Genomic DNA, 6,000 nt, shown 5'->3' with positions numbered 1-6,000 from the left:
CGGGGGCTTAGCTGCAGCTTCGTGCTCGCCTAAGTTTATCAAAATCCTACTGAGTGGTAAGCCAGCCTTCCACTCGGGGGCTTAGCTGCGACCTCGTGCTCGCCTAAGTTATCAAAATCCTACCGAGTGAAGAGCAATACTCTCACTCGGGGGCTTAGCTGCAGCCTCGTGCTCGCCTAAGTTATCAAAATCCTACCGAGTGGTAAGCCAGCCTTCCACTCGGAGGCTTAGCTGCAGCCTCGTGCTCACCTAAGTTATAAAAATCTTACCGAGTGAAGAGCAACCCTCTCACTCGGGGGCTTAGCTGCAGTCCTGCGCTCGCCTAAGTTACAAAAATCCTACCGAGTGAAGAGCGACCCTCTCACTCGGAGGCTTAGCTGCAGTCCAAGTGCTCGCCTAAGCACAGGCACCTTGCTTTGAACCTGCAAAAGACATTTTGAGCCGAAGGCAATCATATTCAAGCGCCAAATTCGAGTTTGAATCGATATCTAAAGGAACCGAAAGTGCTCAGGCGTCAAGCCTGTTAAGGTTTGTCGGTTACAGTTCCACTCGGCATACCGAGGCAAATTTAAAGTGTCGAGCCAGAAGAAGTTTTTTACCCCTCCTGTGGAGGGCTGGAAGGTGCAACAAATTCATCAAGGTCAATTCCGTCGGCGATCCGAGTGGCAGCTGCAAGGAAAGTCTCCATAAAGGACCTGAAGTCGTGCTTCTTGGTATTGGCCACCCGAAGGGCCGCCAGCTTCTCCTCTCGTGCATCTTTGCAGTGGACTCGGGCCAGACACAGAGCGACATCTGCACCACACCGAGCCGAGGACTTCTTCCACTCCTGCACTCGACCAGGGATCGTGTTCAAGCGGGCCATCAGCGACTCAAGGTCATTCTGAAGCGTCTCCTCAGGCCAGAGCGTCGAGTCGATGCGAGATGTGGCGGCCTTCAGCCTTGCGAGATAATCCACGACAGCTGCAACACGAGACTCCAGTCGGAAAACATCCATGGCAACTTCGTCATTCACCGGAGAATTGACGGGGTCAAGGTTTGGCTCCAGTCGGCTGGTTTCTTCTTCAAAGTTTTGACAAAATTCTGCAAGGGTGATCACTAAGTCAAGGAGATAGTCGAATGGAAAAGGCCACAATTGGAAATATTAGCCAAACATGGAGATTTACCTTCAAGCATAAGAAACAGCTTCTTGGCAAGGCCACTCAGGAAGGTTTCTAGTTCAGTTTTCTTCTCAGTCAATTTGCTGACTTGGTCGGTCAGGGCAGCTTTGTCAGTCCTCAGTCGACTGACCTCCTTGTTGGCAATCCCAAGAGCAGTTTTCAGATTGGTATTGTCTTGCTCGAGCTTGGTGACTGAAGCTAACTTCTCGTCAGCAAGCTTGATCTTCTCAGCTAGCTCAAGGTCTTTCTTCTGCTGGGCCTCCCTTACCTTACCTGCAAGACACAGCAAGATCAGATGTTGAAGCAAGCAAGAGGAAAAGCAGTCGTCAAGGTCTCACCAAACATACCTTCAGTCTCCTCCTTTGCCTTTGTCAGCTTCTCCTGAACCAGCTTCAAGCTCAGCTCGACTTGAGTATGCTTCTGTTCCAGTTCTGAGTAGCGAGTCACAAGATCACAAGAGTTCTGCGAAGAACCAATCGACTAAATGTCAAAAATAATTCACTTCCGGGTGAAAAGGGAAAAACACACGTTTCTAAGACTACAGCCGAACACAAGCATTCGACCGTAGTCTCGGGGACTACACCCAGTGGGTGCACTCAGCGTGCCCCCACTAATCCTGTTGAAGACAAAGTCGACCAGTCGACCTCAAAAAAAAACAGTGTGCGAAACGCATTCTCTAAGACTGTGATCAACTGCAAGCAGTCAACCACAGTCTCGGGGACTACACCCAGTGGGTGCACTCAGCGTGCCCCCACCGGTTTGCGAAATCCAGTCGACCAGTCGACTGACAGAAAGATTGACATAATAAAGCCTAAGGCCGACTGCCAGCAGTCGACCTTAGCCTTGGGGACTACACCCAGCGGGTGCACTCAGCGTGCCCCCACTAACACGGAGTTTATTCGACACACCCACTGGGTGACCAATATAAATCCCGGAGAAGAAAAGTTTTTGGTAGCATATCCAACAGAACAAACAGCAGTCGACTGACCTGGACATTGCTTTGGAGGGCAGAGCTGGCGTCATAAGCTGCCTGGCTCGCATCCCGGATGGTCTTCAGCTGCTCCATCATGAGTCCCGCCTGGCGTATTGCCTCCTTCGCTGCACCAGCTTGGTCCTCTGGGACGTGGTGAGTCGTGAAGAGGGAGGGCTGCTGAGCACTCGTCAGTGGACTCGCGAAGGACACCGTGTGTCGAGTGGTGTTCCCTTCCTCCACAGTCAGAGTCTCAGGCGCCGTCGCATCCTGAGGCACCTTACTGGCGGGCGTTTTCCGACTCTTCCTGCGTGCCAGCAGTTCTTCATCCTCGTCGTCGTCAGGAAGATCGATAACAGTATGGGGCGGAACTGTGAAGAAGAATCAGGATCAGAGGTCGCGAGTCAGTCGACTAAAAACAGGTGTTAAGAATACAGTACCTGGGTTCGAAGTTGCCGCATCCTCCATTTCGTGGTCATCGGCCCGGGCCGAAGTCTCAGAGGTAGCAGCACTGCAACTCCAAAGGATCAGTCGACTAACCTCAGCGTCGACCCAAGATAAAGTTCGCACAGAATAAGAAAATATGAGCAACACGATTACCCTGATATGGTGGGGATGGACACCTTCATCTTCGGCAGGAGCTTGGTCGGCTTCGATGAGGCCGCCCTGGGCTGCTTCGGCGCCTTTTCAGTCGGCGCCGGAGAGGTGGTCCGAGGGCGCTTGGTCGACTGAGTGGCGGTCGCAACCCCCTTACCACGTTCGGTCGAAGGGTCGTGGACAAGCTTCGACCGCCTTTCTGAGCGCGGTGGAACGACCTCCTCCTCCTCTTCTTCCTCGTCCTCGATGTCATCTTCATCACCTTCATCATCATCATCGTCGTCATCATCCCCCGCAGCATCCGAGTCCCATTCCTCCTCTTCCTGGCTCTCGCCCCCGCTCGCCTCGCCCCCGCTCGCCTCGCCTTCCTCAGTCGAAGCTTGTGCCCCATTGGGCATCGAGTACAGCTCGGTGAAGGCCTAGCAGACGCCCAAACAAGGATCAGTCGACCAGTCGACAGGGTTAGCAGAAATGAATACGACAAGGACACAATGGAAAGCAGAGCAAGTGTACCTTGTTTGGGTCGCTGTTGTGGTCGAGTGGAGGAATCCTTCTGGCTCCGCGCGGGTTGTCCCTGTTTCCGGTAACGGCTACCATCCATCTTTCCAGAGTGGCGTCGTCGACTTCTTCTGGATGGACTCTAGTCTCGTCTTCGGTCCCACAGTACAACCACATGCAGTGGCTCTGGAACTGGAGAGGCTGGATGCGACGCTTGAGGAAAACCTCCAAGAGGTCCATGCCTGTCACACCCTCCCGAACCAGCTGCACCACGCGCTCCATCAACATCTTCACGTCGGCTTTCTCCTCCGGAATCAGCTTCAGAGGGGAGGGCTTGTTCACTCGGTCCATGGTGAACGGAGGGAGTCCACTCGACTGCCCTGGCGTCGACTGGACCTGGCAGTAGAACCAAGTCGACTGCCAGCCTCTGACGGACTCGGGAAAGGACATGGGCGGGAAGGTGCTATTATTCCTCACCTGAATCCCCAGGCCCCCACACATTTGGACGACTCGGGTCTTCTCATCACCTGGGCTCGCCTTCTTCACGGTCTGAGAGCGACACGTGAAGATACGTTTGAACAAACCCCAGTGCGGTCGACAGCCCAAGAAACCCTCACACATGGACACGAATGCAGCAAGATAGGCAATCGAGTTTGGGGTAAAGTGGTGGAGCTGCGCTCCAAAGAAATTCAAGAAGCCACGGAAGAAAATGCTTGGCGGCAAGGAAAACCCACGATCAACATGAGTGGCCAGAAGCACACACTCACCCTCTTCTGGCTGTGGCTGCCACTCCTTCCCCGGCAACCTCGCAGCTCCGTGAGGGATCAAGCCCTCGTTGGCCATGTCGAGGAGGTCCTTCTCCGTGATGGTCGACTGGATCCAGTCTCCTTGGACCCAGCCTTTCGGCAGGCGGGATCTGGACGAGGACCCTCTGCGGCTGGTGGATCTCCCCTTCGCCTTCTCCGATGCCGATGCCTTCTTGGCACGCTCCAGCGCCGCCGTCTTCTCCTTGGCCATGGTCGCCGGTGAGATGCACGAAGGGAAGTGGTGCGGGGGCGAGAGCGAGCACGCTGAGCAGGGAGGAAGGGAGCAGAGGGAGAGAGGGAGAATGGTGAGGCGCAGCACAGAAATCCTCGCCGGGCACATTTATAAGGTCCCTTCCGAGTGGCTGACATGTGGGCCCGGTCGATCTAATCATATCTGTGAGCAGTTATGAGGACTGAATACGTGGCGAAAAAGGCGGCGCGGAGATCGAGGCGTCTACGTCCCGTCCCATCCGAACGCCGCGGTCTGCCCCGCTTCGCGCGCGCCCCCAAATTTCGCACCCCGCAGAATCCGCGAGCAACAAATTAGTCTGTCAGACGCGGTGTTTCCGGCGATCCGTCGCTCGGAGATCGTCGAAGCTCGAAACATCACTCGACGCAAAAATAGAATGGATCGAGTCGACCGAAGACAAATTGCTCCCTGTCAACGAAGAGATTCTTTGATCCAGAACAGCGCACAACTAGAGCGCAAAGGTTAATCGGAAACGACATCAACTCCTTCTTCACTCGAAGCCTCAATCCATTCGGGGGCTAATGATGGGGTTATGTACCTAGGGTAGGGTCACGGACCTGTTCCAAGTAACTCACCCTAGGACATCCCTAGAAGAGGTCGCCTTCCAGTCGACCAACGAGGACTCACTCGACTGGCCTGAAGGACTCGACCACGAAGACTCACTCGACCACCAGGAGGTCAAGAGGCACTCTGCACCGCAACGGTCTGTAATTAAGTAGACTTTATGATAGTAAAGGCACTTTATGTGGGGCGTTACCAGTAACGCCCCAGACTTAACTCACCTTAAACCCTCTCCTACGTGGGCTGGCTGGGGTCCTGGCGCACTCTATATAAGCCACCCCCCTCCACAGGCAGAGGGGTTCGGCACCTTGTAATCCATACATTCATAATCCACTCGACCGCCTCCGGGCTCCGAGACGTAGGGCTGTTACTTCTTCCGAGAAGGGCCTGAACTCGTACATCCTTTGTGCTTACAACCTCTCCATAGCTAGGACCTTGCCTCTCCATACCTACCCCCCACTCTACTGTCAGGCTTAGAACCACGACAGACGTCACGAGAGACTCTGCGTCAATAGAGATGATATTGCAAAAGAACTTGAGAAGGACAAGCATGATTGGAAGAAGCCATCGGAGACATAAGCAAGACTTGAAGAGTTTGGTGACGTTGAAGATTTATTGACCATTAGAAGACCAAACTCCGTTGTACCTGCGTTAGATGCGACGTTTGTGAGCTGTCATTTTTTTGTTGTTTTTCCGACAGCCACAATAAAACCTGTCTTTTCAAAACTATTGTTTGTACTGTGTGCATCCCTCTCGATCTCTCTTATCCCACCCCAAACCCATGGACCCAATAGAGGATGAAGGGAGATGAGCTTATATTTTCTGAACCGATGAGTCAATTGGAGACGGACCGATGGATTGAGAACATGGAAGAATCAAATGGAGAATAACCCTATAACCGGAAAGGTTATGACCCAGCATGCTCTTCAGTGTTTTGAAAGAGGTGCTGCTACTTGGTGGAGGATGTACCACAACATCAATGGATGGCAAGGAGTAACCACTTGGAATGAATTTAAGTTGACCTTGCTAAAGTCTCAGTTTGTGTCCCAGAAATTGAAGCCTTATGGAAAGGATATGAAGAAATCTTGTGCATACATGCTTTGTGGAGAAATAGGACACAACCATAAAGAAAACAAGGACGAATACCCTCATAAGCGGAGG

The 6,000-nt window shown here is 53.1% G+C and overlaps 1 long non-coding RNA gene across 1 annotated transcript; it reads right to left on the bottom strand.

Annotated features, from left to right (window-relative positions):
• Positions 1-1,374: 1,374 nt before the first annotated feature.
• Positions 1,375-2,205, bottom strand: LOC123090544 (uncharacterized). Its single transcript, XR_006442461.1, has 3 exons — positions 2,146-2,205; positions 1,505-1,619; positions 1,375-1,430 (listed from the first exon to the last, which is right to left on the bottom strand). It is a non-coding gene; the product is annotated as an uncharacterized lncRNA (long non-coding RNA).
• Positions 2,206-6,000: the final 3,795 nt, after the last annotated feature.

This window comes from Triticum aestivum, chromosome 1B (genome assembly GCF_018294505.1).
Source record: "Triticum aestivum cultivar Chinese Spring chromosome 1B, IWGSC CS RefSeq v2.1, whole genome shotgun sequence".
Taxonomy (NCBI): Eukaryota; Viridiplantae; Streptophyta; class Magnoliopsida; order Poales; family Poaceae; genus Triticum; species Triticum aestivum.
The sequence above is the reverse complement of the archived record's forward strand: the minus strand, read 5'-3'. Positions and strand labels throughout refer to the sequence as shown.